This window comes from Rhipicephalus microplus, chromosome 4 (assembly GCF_043290135.1).
Source record: "Rhipicephalus microplus isolate Deutch F79 chromosome 4, USDA_Rmic, whole genome shotgun sequence".
Lineage (NCBI taxonomy): Eukaryota > Metazoa > Arthropoda > Arachnida > Ixodida > Ixodidae > Rhipicephalus > Rhipicephalus microplus.
The window spans coordinates 198,463,193-198,480,753 of record NC_134703.1 but is presented as its reverse complement, the minus strand read 5'-3'; positions in this window follow the sequence as shown (position 1 = coordinate 198,480,753).

Here is a 17,561-nt window from a genome sequence, read left to right as displayed (position 1 = left end):
ATACTGCTGTGCCGTCTACTCCGGCTATTCCCACTGTCGCAGAGGAGGGAGGTGAGCTCCATGGAGGCGAGGCAGAGGCCCATAGTTGTTTGCAGGGCTCATGGAATGTCGCCGATGTCGAAGCGGACGCTCATGCCATCTGGAACATTGAAGCGACGTGAGAAAGCCCTGCAGAGTGAGCGAGGGCAGCGATTATGATAGCGTTCACAAAGTCTTCGAATGACGAAGTGGCAAACGTGAAGAAATAGAAGAAGACACGAAATAAGAGGAAAAAAACCGAGAGTAATGGAAAGCAGGGACACGAGAATAACACCAGATGAATCAGAGTCTTGCACGGAGGTGGTTCATGCTTGTGATCTTGAAACGTACAAGCATTTCCTTGAAGCCGAAGTGAATCGTCTGAAGCAGGACACACTGTGGCATACAACCAGCATCAGCCAATTAGAACGCGACTTTGGAAGCTTGGCTGATGTACGTGATGGTCTCGAGCACAAACATGAAGCCTACAAGTCGAAGGCAACTACCATGATCGGCGAGAAGGACCACCTCATTTCTGAACTGGAGGACAAGTTCCATATACTGGAGAAAAGGTTCCATTACAGGAGCACAGTCGCGTGAGCAGGCTGTTTGAGGATTCCCAAATGCGTCTCGAGGATCAGCAGCAGTGCACCAAGTTGGAAGGGCAGTTGCTAGAGAGGGACACTGAACTAGCAAACATGAGTCGCTACCACGAAGAAGAGCTCCAGCGACAGCTTGCACTCCAAGACTCACAGTTGGAGGAGCTATGAATGCATGCAGCTGAGCTCTGTGCACAGCTAGCTCAGGTTCAGCAGGACTGTGACCGAGAGGCCAGTCAAGCGCACGTGAGAACTTAGCAAAAAGGAAGCAGAGTGAAAGGGGAACCGGGAGCTAACCAAAGGGCTAGAGACTGGCCAGAAGACATTGCCAGTAAAGGTCTCCGAACTTGAGAGGAAGCTCAGTCTTGCGTTGCTCTCTGAGACAACCATGGAGCACAGTCTGAAGAAAAGTGAAGCTGAACTAGAAACCATGCATAACGTTTTTGCAAAGCTGAAGCAGGAGATGACCTCAGCAGATATAGAGAACGAGTGACTGATAGAGGAGCTTGAGGCAAGAAAGCAGTATTCTAAAGAAACAACAAATCAGACTGAGAGAAGGGGTGACGCAGCTGCAGCAATCCACGAAGCGCGTGAGAGAAAAGGTGAAGCAGTTTGAGGAAGCTGTGGACATTTCGAGCAACTGCATCAGCGTGTCTGGCCTGACGTGCAACGTGGCTGTCCTCGAGGAACAAAGCTGCGTGGAGAGAGAATGTAAAAGGCAATCAGGTATTTACATCAGCGAGCATAGGGAAGCGATCACCGGAGGCGTATGCAGTCTGAGCTTCAGTGGGGATGTCACTACCACATGGCTGCCGAGGTCACCAACATTCGACGATGGCCACATGGGGGAGTGGCTGCCACCGATTCGTGACCGGTCCAGACAGCTACAACAGCAATGACACACGACAACGACTTATGATTCTCCGATACTAGCGCTACAACAGGAGCATCAGCGTTATGTCATGCTCTCGCCGACGACCGTGATTCATCAACCTGAGCAAGTCTAGTGCACCTCCGTCTTAGGGCGGCGACAGATTGACTGTGCTGGCACGTGGTCTTGTGTGCCATGTGCGGTTCGTCGTGGCCAGGGCTAACAGCACCGCATCAACTCCCTATTTCCACTTTCGCTGAAGGGGAGGGGGCAGTATGGGAGCCGCGACCGTGAGCGCACTGATCGGGGGTAGAAGAGGAGGACCCCTACAACCTACAACCCCTACAACCTTTACCTCTAATCCGAATCCAACAGGAAGCTCCTGGCTGGCGTACCTGTTTTCGAGAACTTACCGACTCAAATGATCCTATAAGCTCATTACCTTCTCTAGAGTGAAGTTCGCCTCGACGTAAATTGCGCTGTATTCAACCTCAGCCACTCGGCTCTTGGTACAACATCAGACCAAAGGTTCCAAGTCCATAAATCTCTGCCAGAAGTGTCTGCTAATAACAACAGTACTTGCTGTGACCAGTGATACGCACATCTGCTGGCTTCACGGCAGTCACTAGCCCAAGACGCGAAAGTTTCGCTCAAAAACGCCAGCACAGAGGACGTCAATGCGTCCTGAGAAGACGTAGCTTGCATCGACCATTCTGAAAGTCTTGCGCCCCTGGTTGACGGAGCCAGGATCAGATATTCCGATGGCCCCACGTGGAAATCAGATGAGGACGGCAAGTGCTTTAACCTGACACCCAGTGTACCGTCTGCAGTAAAGTGCCTTCGAAAGACATCGATGGTTTTTACGTGAGGCGCAACTCTGGTGGCGCTCTCTTGCGCGGACGTGATATGGAGCCACCAGAGAGTGCCTTTATCCAACTTACCTGATGCACCACAATAGACAAGGATGAATCAAGTGGCACAATGTGTCCAATTTCACAAGGAGAGGGGGCAATGGCCGAGAAGAGGTTTCCTAGCCATCAACAGGCCCAGATGGCATTCCAATTACGCTGATAAAGACATTGGATCTGAATTCTAAGCAGACTTTGGGAGAGGCAGTAAGCAAAATAATATTCGATGGTGAAGTCCCCGATGGATGGAAACTTAGCAGGATGAGCATGATCTATAAAGGAAAGGGTGACGAAGCTGACATAAACAACTACCGTCCTATATCAGTCATGTCAGTGGTCTACAGGCTGGCGATGCATGTTATAAAGGAAAGACTGCAGGCGTGGATAGAGGATGAGGGGGTGCTGGCGAAACTACAGGATGGGTTTCGGAAACACAGGAGCTTGGAACACAATTTGTTCTCACTGACGCAGTGCATCGAAATAGCAGAAAAGGAACACAGGCTCCTGGGGCTAGCAGTTTGGGATCTTAAGGGAGCGTACGATAGCATGGTTCAAGAGGACTTGTGGGGAATACTGGACACACTAAGTGTGAAAGATGAAGTCACTAATCTTTTAAAGGATATCAGTAAAGGTAACAAGGTAGTTATAAAGGCACTACCAGCATTGATGTACGTAGATGATAGAGTGCTAATGGCCGACAACAAGGAAGATTTACAGAGATTGATGGACATCTGCGGTAATGAGGGAGATAGGTTAGATTTCAGATTCAGTAAGGAAAATCAGCAGTCACGATTTTTAATGATAATGAAGGTAGTGAGCCTAGAATATAAAAGGTCACGCTAGAGATAAGAGATACATACAAATATCTGGGCGTATGGATAAGCAATGGGACCGAGTACCTAAGTAAACACGAAATATACGTAACAACTAAAGGTTACAGGACTGCAGCAGTGATGAAAAATAGGGCACTGTGAAATTACAATAGGCATGATGTTGTGAGAGGAATATGAAAAGGGGTCATGGTTCTTGGTCTGACGTTCGGCAATGCGGTCATGTGCATGAGATCAGAAGTTCAAGCAAGATTAGAAGTTATTAAGCAACGTTGAATAGGTACCCTTGCTTTAGGAGCTCAAAAGAATACACCGAATCAGGGAGTACAAAGTTATATGGGATGGACATCACTTGAGGACAGGGAAGCTATCACCAAGATAAAATTTGAGAAGCGATTGAGAGAAATGGGGAAGGGGCGTTGGGCTAGGAAGGTTTTCAGCTACTTGTGCACGATGAATGTCGATACAAAATGGAGGAAGCGAACCAGAAAATTGACGGGTAACTACTTGGAAAACAGCAGGAGGCCAAACCAAAGAGACCTATCAGTTAAGAAGAAGATGAAGGAAACTGAGACCCATATGTGGAGAATCGGCATGATTAGGAAGTCCGCACTAGAGATCTATTGAACGTTTAGGCAGGAAATTGCCAAGGAAAGGATCTATGATAATACTTGGCCTATCTATGATAATACCAAGACTTATCGGGCCAAATACTAAGGGGTAGACACGGTATTCAGTGCGTATGGAGAGGAGGAGAAAACTTCCGAACACTTGATAATGTTCTGTAAAGGGCTTCACCCTTAGTATAGGGTGATGGCGCACAGTTTTTCAAAGCACTGGGGTTCAAGGACAGGGAGGGCAAAATAGACTTTAAGCGGGTAGAATTAACTAGAAGGAGGTTATCTGATTGGTGGCTAAAGTCAAGGCACGAGTGAAAATTAAACCCTTCCCTGCAAAGTACGAGTCCTCAACCTCACTATTTGAAGGAAAAAGAAACAAATGTAGTTTTTGGTTCACTAAGTATTATGGCTTGGTGGCGTGAGCCATCGCCCGATCTAAAGGGTACAGCCATATCAATCCATCCATCCATCCAACCGCAGAAGAACAACAACAAAAAAGACGTATCCACGAAGTGAACAATGATGAGTGGGCGAAGCAGTAGAATTGTCCGGTGTTACCTCTCACACGTTAATGAGTGCCACGTAATGTTTGCTTGTTTGTTTGTTCAACAATACTGTCAACCCCAGGTGGGTTTTTTACAGGAGTGAAATACGCATACAATGAATAGCATACACCTAAATGCTGAAACTCGAGCAAAAAATAAATAAAAGAAATGGGCATGAAATACGTTACAAAATAGAGACATGCAGCAATCAGAGACATTTACATTAAAGAATAATATAACACAGGTAAGTACGCTTACACTCTGCACATAGAAAACAAAAATAACAGAGAGTGGCAATATACATTGGCATCGTGAGGACAGGAAAAAAGCAATAAAAAGTACTACGACGCATCTGTTTCAGAGAAAATAAGTGATTCTAAAGCTGCAGATTGTTTTCTCAGAAAGCTGCAGGTATGTACAATGTTTATTGGTGATAACTAGTATGTTTTGTGGATCATTCCGGTTTGCCTCCATAATTAGCTTTGTGGTATCACATCTAGCCTGAAGCTGGAAAATGCGAGGTCTGGGCACGTTTACCTGTTGGTTGTTTCCAGTCATACAAAATGTATGGTAAAGCATATCAGACGGCACCGTGACACAATTCCATAGTTGACCGTGATCATCATCTTCATCGTCTTCAGCACCATCGTCATGACATATAGTAGGTGCGCTATATATGGCGTATACTGCATAACCAGCACAGAAACACGATGGCAGAAAGAGAATATGTGGTCTGGAAAGCACTTGTTCTTAATCGTCATCAGCATCGCCGTCATCGTCAGTGGCGGCTAGATTGCACAAATCCTTCAGACATGCCTCGAACATAAGGGGCTTCACCCCTGAAATTACGGTGACAGCAGCATTCGCGATGCTACGTCGAGTCTCAATCGTGCTACGCAGATTAATTGACCTTGTATGCTTTCTTCGGTGTGCAAGTGTTCAGTTGTCCGGCACGCCGACGTGTATGAAGACAAGAGCCCCAAACTATGCCAGCACAATGATCTGCTAAGCGTGTCGGGGTCGTGACGAGACGGCCAAAGTTGCCCACCAGAGTGTTCAACAGCTCAGTAAGGCAGGTGGTGGCGTCCACGAGAGAGACCCCACGGACAGAGCCAATACTACCCGCCACGGACGGTTTCGCTTTTGATGGCAGCTTAGGGCTCAAAACTTGTGGGCTGACCACTGCGGAACAATGTCGTCATCTCATTTCAAAAGCACCCCATAGCATATCGTGGGGTGAACGAGTGTAAGAGGAAAAATGTAGCAGTGCTCCGGCGCATGATCCGTTAGAGAGAGGAGAGAAGAACGAAGAAGAATCACTTCCATCTAATTATTCATTGCTTCACCAGTCCCCAGAGTGGGTGTGAGCCATGCATATAGGCCATCATCATTATTAGAACAGCCGGCCCAGCAAATGGGTGCTGTGTCCGTTTCTTCACCACAATTCATCGAGTTTGCGCTGCCAATCTCGCATCTTTTCATGAAGAAGGAGGAATGAACTTTATTATTGAGAAAGGGGAGGGGAAATGGGAGAAACCATGGGTTCCTGCAGCCATCTCCCTCACGGGAAGCCTGGGAGAGGTCCTTAAAGAGCCCGAATTTGCATATACAGGCTAGCTGGCGGACTGGTCTGCTAGTGTTGCGGCCCCTTAGACCCCAACCTAGCCGCCGTCAAGCATCGTTTCATCATATATTCATCAAATACAAGTACCGCCATTCAGTGGACATTCGAAGGAATAACACGAAAGGTGGCTACTCCACACAAGAGGCGCATGACCCACGCCATAAAGAGTTTCGTCCCTAAAACAAAACAAAGACTAGCCTTCAGACAGGCCTAGAAGTTTCAGATGTTTGAGGAGTACCTTCTTGATGTTTGAAGGGGAGTTCGCCTAGCACTCCTCCAGCGTCGCAGGTAATATAATTCGAGGTAGTTAAGAAAAAAAGTCACAGCTTTGCCGCAAAGGTGAATCAATGGACGCGATAGCAACAAACTGGAAGGTCACGCGCAGGATGGCAAACAGATCGATACGTGCCCCACGTTTCTCACGCACAAATGAAGGACAAAACGTACTCACAGGTAGAAACGAACGCGAGTAGGCGTCTCAGTTGTTACTTCGCGCTGTCTGAAAAGCGCGCCCTTTTCGCAAGCTTCCCTGTCCTTCCTCTTTCATTCCTCCTCCTTTTCGCAAGCGGAGGACGTGCAACAATTGCATTGACTTTTGTGTGCCCGGTATTTATAACAGAATACGTACGAGACATACAATTCTCCACACTGCGAGATAAGAGCACGCGGTCGAGCGTACACCCCCTTGTTCTCTACGCGGACCAAACTACGTGAGAGAGCTGAGAGCCGCCGCGCGCTCACTGCGCCATCTTGCTGATAATGCTCAAAACATGATAGTCCTCCCCTCCCCCCCCCCCCCCCCCCCCCGAAATGCCCGCTAACAACGGTAAGTGGTAGATATAAATAGCTTGCCGTTTGAACATCTATGAAGGAACCCCAAAGTGGCTCGGTGGTAACGCCTCGCATTAACGACGCGGAGGTCCCACGTTCGATTACGCATGCCAGAGTCTTTTTTTCTGGAGTTTTTCTTTCTCGCGTTTTCATATATTCGGTGCATGACGTCGACACTGGCGGCGGAAGCCAGCGGAGTGTCCATATAATTGCTATCTCAATAAAACTGACATCGGCAGCGTTGATCCAAAGAATGCTAAGAATAAATATCAGGGTCGCTGCTGGAATCTAACCCAAGGAGTCTGCGTGGAAATCAAGTATTCTATACCGCAGAGAGCTTCTCCTCGTCTCAAAACGTGTTAATAAATATAGCCTATAAACGTGTAATGTACATAAATCATCAATTGTGGTAGCAGTGGTGGCTATCTACTTTTATAAAGATTACACATATAATCCTATGTCACACGCACCACGTCTGGTTAATGTCAGTTGTACGCTTAAGCGCCATCCACTGAAATCGATATACGCAGCACGAGCCGGGCTAACATCCTCGCAAGCACAAGCGGAACATATAAGCTAACCGCTTATGGAATTAATAATACCCATGTTGCTGTTGGTATCGTTACGCAATTGTAAACAGCTGGTTAAATAAAACACACGTGACTACAGTCGAAACCCGCAATAATGAAATCACCGGGAAAACCAAAAAATTTTGTTTCCAGGAGAATTTCGTTGCCGCGAGTATGAGACATAAAAACAGTAATACATACGGCCAGCAGAACGAAAATTTATTGCCAGAAGTCGGTCAACTCACTTTGCCGACCCTTGCCATGCAACAACTTCAAAGCTCTCCCTTCGCACTGGAAAAAGTGGTCCATTGCTACGTCGTCGTCATGTGCGCCGAAGAAGGAGCGAAGGGTGTCCAGCGCATCCAAAACAACCAAAAACAACCCGCGGGTTGTTTTGGATGCGCTAGCGCGTCGTTCCTGCCCGCAGTGTCGCTGTCAGCGGAGATAGGGCTAAAGCCAACACCGATGAAGCGCCGCGCTCGTAGACCGTGCACTCGCTCGTAGTAATCTTATCGTCCATCTGGTGCGGCCACTCGTAGTAATCTGACCGTGTCGCCGCTAATTACAGTTCGTTGCTTGCGACGAAGCACGTCACTACGAGTGCGCTAGCGCGTCGTTCCTGCCCGCAGTCTCGCTGTCGGTGGAGTGAGGGCTAAAAACGACTCCGATGACGGGCCGCGCTCGTAGTAGCCTGATCGCGCATCCGCCTACTGCTCCTAACTAAAGCGTAATTATATCTTAAGTGATCATGGAGCCGTGAACAAGTCACGAATTAGCAATTTTCGAGAGCCATGACCTCGCGACGTACAAGGAGCAGACGACGATCTCCCGGAGCGAGCATCGGGCTAATGGGGAAGCGAGCTGAAGCAACAAGGCGGCCACAGCCAATCAAAGACCTCAAAACGACCTTCAAACATTTGCTTTTTGTGCACTTGTTTTTAAAGGGAGGAGCCAGCTGAGGCGGGAAAGTTAAACACGGAGAAATGCTCTTCCCGATGAGCCCACGAATCACTGTTTTCTCGCGATTTCCAGAACAAGTTCCGCTACCTAGGTGGGTGAAATGAATTTTCCGAAGCACTTCTGCGCGGTTTTCAGTGTATATATTTTGGAATCAGATAGAAAAAGGGTTCCAAAAACTGAAAACTTGATAAAAATTCCATTTTTTGCCATTTTTTGCGATCCCAAAGCCGCGTCCTCCCTGAAGTAAACAAAAATGGCGGTACCCACGCTAGCGCGGCAAAAGCAGACGTTTATAAATTTTCAGCGTGCATAACACGCATACGAGCATATTTTCGACAGTTAACAATTGGCGGGAGGGCAAAATAAGGCCCGCAGCGTGATAGAAAATTCGTTAATGCGGGATCGCTGTCCAAAAACACTTCGTTGCCGCGAGATACGTAATACATGGGCTTCTATGAACGCTCGCCCGGGATTCGGAAATATTTCGTTGCCGCGGGGATTTCGTACTCGCAGGGTTTCGTTATTGCGGGTTTCGACTGTATTAAATAAATGTCTGCGTGCACATTTGTAATAATGCTACTGTATAAGCCGGGTTGAGGTATGTGCAGGTGACGAGGAAGAAAAGGACGAGGTTGTCTGGTATGTCCTGAGGACTCCATCTTTACTTGTGATTGCCCATTCTCATCCTCACTCTGTAAATACACCCAGCCATCTGTTATTCAACTGTAACAGTTTCATGGTGGAGGTGCTGGGTAATCAACCAAGCAACACGATTCTGCCTTATCTACGACAAAGCCGCCGCCTTACTGGACTGCCGCCATTACCACTGGCAGCTGAGATGTCTCACGGCAAAGAGGGAAACCGGAAGCGCGCAGCTGCAGACCTTTCACCAGTGCCAGCAGCATCACTAGTGCCAGGTTCGTGCGCTACTGGTCCCTGGTTGCGTCAGGATCTGGTAGTGCCTCACAGATTCGGTGGCAATTCTGGCGAAGATGTAGATGCCTGGCTCACACACTACGAACAGGTGAGTAAATACTACCAGTGGGACGCGGCGACCTGCTGACCAATGCAGTATTCTTCTTTACAGACACAGCGCTCATGTAGTACTAAAACCACGAAGATGCCCTCAAGTCATGGGGTCGCTTCATTTCCAAACTAAGGGCATGCTTCGGAGACTCCGCAGCTAAAAGGAAGCAAGCGGAACAAACGTTACTGCAGAGAGCTCAGATCGCAGGAGAGACGTGCACGACGTATATTGAGGCAATCCTGAAGCTCTGCAAGATCGCCAGAGGAGGACAAAGTCGGAGGAGGACAAAGTTCTATGTCAGAGGAGGAGAAAGTCGGCCACCTGTTGAAGGACATTGCCGAGGACGTATATAAGTTCCTCATAACCAAAGACAGCCTTGGCACAGTAACCGATGTCATAAGCCACTGCTTCACATTCGAGACTGAAAATGCAGCGTATCACTCCCAAGTTTGGTCACTTACCGAATGTAACCACCGTGGCGAGTGTTGACGAATAAACACTGCGTGATCTCATCTCGATTGATTGATTGATATGTGAGGTTTAACGTCCCAAAACCACTATATGATTATGAGAGACGCCGTAGTGGAGGGCTCCGGAAATTTCGACCTCCTGGGGTTATTTAACGTGCACCCAAATCTGAGCACACGGGCCTACAACATTTCCGCCTCCATCAGAAATGCAGCCGCCGCAGCCGGGATTCGAACCCGCGCCCTGCGGGTCAGCAGCCGAGTACTTTAGCCACTAGACTGCCGTGGCGGGGCGCGTGATCTCATCTCGACATTACGCGATATCGTTTGAGAAGAGCTTACTCGAGAAGCTCACCTGACGCCGTACGAAGCTGCACTAACGTCGCCTTCCTCTCGCCAACCCGTGTCGATTGCCACAGCAAGCGTCGATGACTACAACTGCGGGCCACCTTCACCACCGAGGCCACAGCGCAATGACTACCCGCTGCAGAACTACGATGACCATTTCAGTTACTCCCGCCAGCCGGCCAACACCTATTAAGATCCGAGCGAAGATGTATCTGGGCCACCACCACGTCAGCGCAATGGCTTCCAGGAGCACAATGCGTACCGCCAAGCCCCTGTGTGCTATCATTTCGGTATCGCTGGACATATAGCTCGGTTCTGTTGTCGACAGAAAGCTGACATCCCAATATGATTCCCAATTCCTCTAACGATTCCTCAAATGATTCCTCCAACGAGCACTGGTCACAACAATGGTCATTGGCCCGCTTATTCCAGGAGTAGCTCATGGCGAGAAAATCGCCGTGGCAGTTCTCCCGCTTCCGACCGTGATTTGACGCCTCCCTCTGGCCGACTGCATCGCTCGCTTTCACCGCGACGACGGCTGTCATCACCGGCGCTGCCGGGAAACTAGCCAGCGCGACCGATGGAGGTGAAGTCGCACAACAGGATTCGCCACAGATTCCCCCACCAGTTATAATGTACAAAAACAAGATACGTGTGTTAATAGATGACTTTTGTACAAGTGCTTTGGTGAACACTGGTGCCACAATATCAGTTATGAGTCATTCTTTCAAAAATCACATTGGATGCAAAGTAATATTCTCTTGGGGTGCATCAAAGAGATTTCGTCGCGTTGGTAGGAAAGTACTGCACCCTGTCGGAGTTTGTGCCGTCAACGTCTTATTGGCAGGAAAGGTGTTCCCAACAAAGCTCCTTGTGTTGGAACGTTGTACCCTCGATGTTATCCTCGGTATTGACTTTCTCCAAGGGTGTGGCGCTTTAATCGACTGTGGAACTCGTGAACTTTCTGTCAGTGGCGACATGGTTCCTTCCCTCGTCGATGAATCGCAGCAGGCCGCTATGATTATTTCTGATGAATTGAGAGTGCCACCATGGTCAATAAGGTCAGGGGCGGTATTCGCCCCAGTATCTGCCACATCTTTTGACGCCGTTGTTGAAGAACCCGCCATCGTTCAATGTGCTAAGAAACGCATAGTCGTTCCTCGTTGTCCAGTATTGGTTGATGAAGGAGCAACCTTTCTGTGGGCACTGAACTGTTCGCCAATGCTCGTTGTGCTCCCTCCAGGAATGAAGCTTGGCGTCTTCAATGTTTCCACTAGAGATTCTATTGCGGTCATTAACAACGATGAAAATCGAAAAAGTACAGTCTCTGGCGAGTGCAGTTGCTCTTACGAGTCACAGATCGTAGGCACGATTAGCGCCACTTTGCGGTCACATGAGCAGCAGACGTTACGCCACTTGTTGAGACGGCATGCTTCTGCGTTTGACTTTTGCCAAGAAGAGAAGCCACTACCATTACCATGTTCTCACGCTCGGCATAGGATTAACACCAGCACTGCCCAAACAATCCAGCAGAAACCTTACCGAGTGTCGTCATCAGTACGCAAATTTATTACCGACCAAGTCCAGGAAATGCTGAAAAAGGGTATCATCGGAAAGTCCTGTAGCCCGTAGGCAGCCCCAGTCATCTTCGTTAAAAAAAAAGATGCTTCTTAGAGGTTTTGCAGTGATTAAGACTCAACGCCCTTACCAAAAAAGATGTATATCTGCTGCCTCTGATTGACGACGTAACTGACTGCCTACACTTGGATTTGTACTTTTTTCAGTAGACCAACAATCAGGATACTGGCAGATATCTATGCACCCATCAGACAAGGAGAAGACCACATTCATGACGCCTGATGCACTGTACCAATTCAACGTGATGCCGTTCGGGCTTTGCAACGCCCCCGTCACCTTTGAAAGATTTATGCACGCTGTCCTTTGTGGTCTTAAATCGGAGGTGTGCTTATGCTACCTGGACGTCGTCGTAGTTTTCGGGCGTACTTTCGAGCAACATAATGTCCATTTGAGCCTTGTTTTATACTGTGTCGGAAAGGCTGGCTTGATTATGAACTCTAAGAAGTGCCGGTTTGGGGAACAACAAGCACTAGTTCTCAATCACCTAGTTGACAAAGATAGTGTCAGGCCAGATCTCCGTAAAATCGAGGCAGTCAGAACATTCAAACTACCCCAGACACTAAAGGAACTTTGCAGCTTTTTGGGCTTATGTTCCTACTTTCGTCGCTTTGTGCCGAGATTCGCGGACGTTGTGCTTGTTGCAAAAAACAGCCCATTTTAGTGGACACCTGAACGTGATGCCGCATTCTCGGAACTGAAGCTTCTACAGACATCCGAACCTATTTTTCGCCATTTAGATTCATCTGCGCCTACTGAAGTGCACAGTGACGCAAGTGGAATTGGCATCGGAGGTATGCTTGTTCAGCACCATGATAATGCAGAGCATGTCGTTCCTTATGCAAGTCGATCTCTAAGCAAGGCTGAAAGGAATTATACGGTGAGTGAGCAAGAATATTTAGCGGCTGTATTCACCATTCAGAAGCTTCGTTGTTACCTCTGCGGCCGTTCATTCATGATTGTGACAGACCATCATTCATTATGTTGGCTGGTTACCCTCCGAAACCCTTCTGGCTGCCTTGCATGATAGGCCTTACGCCTTCAACAATTCGACTTCAGTATTTCGTAAAGAAGTGGAAGACTTCATTCGAACGCTGATTGTCTTTCTCGCCTCCTTATGATCATGATGGAAGACAGCGCAGATATCTTCGACATTTCTTTTGCTGTAGTTTCTCACACATTTACTGACGCCAAGATATTCATGCGGGAACAACCCAATGACCTATCTTTAGACCCTTTGTTCGCTGACGCCCGCAGTCTCAAAGGCAGTGGTCGCTTTCGCCTTCGTGACGAACTGTTGTGGAAGACTAATTACAGAGCAGCAGGCGCATGTTTCTTCAATGTGATCAAGTCTTCAATGTGACGTTTGCCGTACTATGCACGATGATCCAACTTCAGGACACCTTGGGTTAATTTGCACCTTACATCGAGCACAGCAGCGTTTTTACTTGCCTCGAATGCGAGATTTTACGAAGCAATACGTCTTGAGCAGCGAGCAGTGCCAGCGTCACAAATGACCGACCAGTGCCCCGCACGGCCTTCTTCACCCCGTAAATCTGCCTACTACGCCTTTCGAAGAGGTTGGCATCGACCTGGTGCAATATGTTTTACACAATATATTTGGCATCGTTGTGTAATGTGTCTACGCATGATTCGCATATTGCCGATTCCTAAGGTACGTGGAATGAGTTGATTTTTTTTTCATGGTCTTTGAATTTCTACCACTTTGATCAGACGCTTGGGCCAGTTGTCGGTGCCGATATCACGCAACGATGTTCTACAACACGAAATTGACACATGTTAAAAACAAGTTCTTGTGTTTGATCTGGCATCCGCCTATTTTACTGTAGCCAGGAGAAGCTTGCTTGCGCAGGTAGTGCGGCCCCGCCGCGGTGCTCTTGTGGCTAAGGTACTCGGCTGCCAACCCGCAGGTTGTGGGATCGAATCCCGGTTGCGGCGGCTGCATTTCCGATGGAGGCGGAAATGTTGTAGGCCCGTGTGCTCAGATTTGGGTGCACGTTAAAGAACCCCAGGTGTTCGAAATTTCCGGAGCCCTCCACCACAGCATCTCTCATAATCATATGGTGGTTTTGGGACGTTAAAACCCACAAATTAATCAATGCGCAGGTAGAGCTATATCCGGGACTCTGAACTAACCCCATTATTATCAGCGCTCGCCCCATTTGAATAAAGGTGATGGAAGACATGGTGATTGTAAGGGACAACTACCACGCTTTACAGACTCTCATCTTCACCCACCCCATTGCGCCCGCCACAAAAAAGGTTCTGGGTTTTCTGGAGGAGTTTATCAGTGACCGATGCTACGTAATGCCAGGGACAATCAGTTTATCGAGGTGTCCCGTTTGATTCTCGCTGCAATACTAAAAGCTGTGAAAACAAGACTTCTAAGGGAGTTCTAGAAGCACAGCTTCACAATGCCACATTGAAAAGCTTTTGAGTACCTGTGAATGTAAAGTTGAAGCGGCTTTTTTTCTAGGAGACACGGTTTATAGTGAAGTGAAACCGGACACCGATATATCTTAATGAGCTATCTGCCAAGACTTTTCGGGTAAGTACCAGTGGGTTGATAAATACAAAAACCAATTTAGGGATGAGCGAAAAAGAAGAGACAGAGAATAGGCTGGTAGAATCAGGGATTAGAAGGAATTCGTCGGGACCTTTGTGATTTCTGGGGGATCCTCGTGTGCGAGGAGCGTGCGGCTGACTTTAAGAGCGCTGATGCGAGAGATTGTTGAGGGGCCGAGACGGCTCGACCGCCTCAACACGTGACGCCCATGTTAGTATACTTTTTCTCTGTCCGTCACCCAATTAACGTGCTTACCTGTTTTTTGCTCACATATCTCCGGGATAGTGTATTTCCTTCGGTCGTGGCTAATTTATTATTTTTTCTTGCCATTGGGCAGCTTTTATTAGGTGTCGGCACTTACATATGTGTGTTTACCGAAATAAGTTTTCACTTGGAAGTTAGCGATTCTCTGTCTGTGTCCTTCGTTCATTTTTCGAGCTGTGGAAGTTTTGTGTAGCATAAACAGAACACAGCGAACGGTAAAGGAAAAGCTTCGCAGACGCGACTGATTCGCATATTGGTGGCGGAAAAGTTCAAAAATAAAAAAATCACAGCTTTGCCTCAAAGGCGAAGTAATGAACGCGATAGCAACAAATTGGGAGATCACGCGCAGAGTCACAAGCAGATCGAAACGTTCTCCGCGTTTCTCGCGCACAAGTGACACACCAAACGTACTCACAGGTACAGATGAAAGCGAATAAGCATCTCAGTTGTTACTTCGCTGTATCTCAAAAGCGCGCCCCTTTCGCAAACGGAGGCTGTGCAACGATTGCAGTGACTTTTGTGCGCCCGGTAACTACAACAGAATTGTTCCAGTGCCCCAACGCAAGCCAAGACGTATGATCCTCCCCACCGGAAGGAAAGGGCACGCCAGAGATTGTCCACTATCTTCCTCTCCGCGGGCCAAAGTACACGTGAGAGATGATAGCTGCCGCGCGCTCACTGAGCTGTCTTGCCGATAATGCTGAAAACGCGATAGTACTCTCCCTCCCCCTAAGGTGCCCGCCAACAGTGGTGAGTTGTAGAAATAAATAGCTTGCCGTTAGAACGTTCAAGGAGGTACCTTGGGGTGGCTCGGTGGCCAACGCCTCGCATTCACGACGTGGATGCCCCACGTTTGAGTCCATATATATATATATATATATATATATATATATATATATATATATATATATATATATATATATATATATATATATATATATATATATATATATATATATATATATATATATATATATATTTGATTGATAGATATGTGGGGTTTGACGTCCCGAAACCACCATATGATTCTGAGAGACGCTGTAGTAGAGGGCTCCAGAAATTTTGACCATCTGGGGTTCTTCAACGTGCGCCCAAATCTGAGCACACGGGCCTACAACATTTCCGCCTCCATCGGAAATGCAGCCGAGTACCTTAGCCACTAGACCACCACGGCAGGGCTATATATATATATACCGTGCATGACATCGACAGCTGACACCGCCGGCGAAATACAGCCAAGAGAGTTTATATAATTGCTATCACAATAAAAGTAGGAAGTTTACAAGAGCACCGTAAGGCTTTTTTAATGGCGAAGTTGGTCGATCTTACAGGGCTTGACCTGGCCTTCTAGACTATGTCCTACCCTGAAGAACACACAGTCGAACGAGAAACTCCATGCAAGGATGTCCAAATTGTAGCGCCAGAAACTATGACACAAACTATGGCGCAAACTTGGCTATGACACCCCCTACAGAACACACGGGCCTTTCGTGTCTAACTCTCAGCTCGTTCCATTTTGGTCAAGCTTGGCGCAGTGGCTGCGCGGACTGCCTGATTCTGTGAGCGGGGATTGGTGGCGGCTGCTCTTCAGCGCATGCGGGGTAAGGCAAGGTTAAACCCAGGTGGGTGCAGCTGTGGTTTTGTTATTGATAAGCAATGGCTGAGTGTTTTTTGAGTACACCCCACGTTTTACCTGGAGCTTCAAGAGCATTGTTCTTAAAATGAAGAAAGGCACTTGTCTTTTGTCCTTCCTGTCCGTATTTCTGAGTCTGAGGCTGTAGATACGTATCCAAGTAAAGAACTTTACATGAAAACCTATTCCGCTTTTGTTATAAACGTATCATATTTACAAGCACCAAACATAGCAATTGTAGTTATTCTCATGACAAAAACAAGAAAACGTAAAGATGCTGAGTTACGCCTCATTTTGCGCCCTCTGAATTTCCCAGAGCTCTCGCCAGTTGTCAAAAGCCGACGGTTGAGGAAAAAAACTTAGAAGCGTCACGGTTTAGGCTCGTTGGTAGGTCATGGCGATTGTTATAACGTGAGCTCAGAACAGCGACGTCTTGTTGTCTTTTTGTCGTCGTTGTGAGCTCGCGCGATAACGATCGTTGTTGAGAAAAAACCTCGAAAATAATTTCTTGTAGCAGCTGTTGCATTTTTAGTGCTGCTTATAAAAAAGCACGTATTTAATAGATTGCTTAGCTCTTTCACCTTGAAAACGTGGAATAACTTTTACACATTTACAACAAAAACAAGAAAGTTGATTGATAGTTTTGACCTATTCATAGAAGCACTTCCTATGCTTAGAGAAACCACAAAGTTAGACACTTTCTGCTCATAATTGCGCTTTCGGGGGCAATTGACACTTCCCAAAGACCATGTTCGGCTTATGAGCTCACCTGTCCACGCAAGACATCATACTGCAGATCAAGGAAAAGTCATAGACTGGCCACGCACACTCAGGGAGCCATCCTTGCACTGGCCGTGAAAGGGACTTTTGACAACGTGTCGCACGAAGCCATACTGCAACACCTGAACATCTACAACTGCGGGGAAAAGTGTATAACTACGTTAGGTCTTTTCTGAAATAAAGGACAGCTACAGTGAGAATAGGCTACTTGCGCTCTGAGAAGTTTGAAATACCACCGAAGGGTACGCCCCAAGGCTCCGTCATTTCTCCAACCCTCTTCAATCTGACAATGAGCTCGTTATCAAAGGAACTCGATCCAACAAATAGCAGTGATTGACCATGCAATTATGCTGACGACTTCACCATCATGGGGGGATACACAGGTGAACAGCAAGACGCTCTGCAAGAAGCGGTTGACCGAACAGAAAAATATTTAGGAGCATGT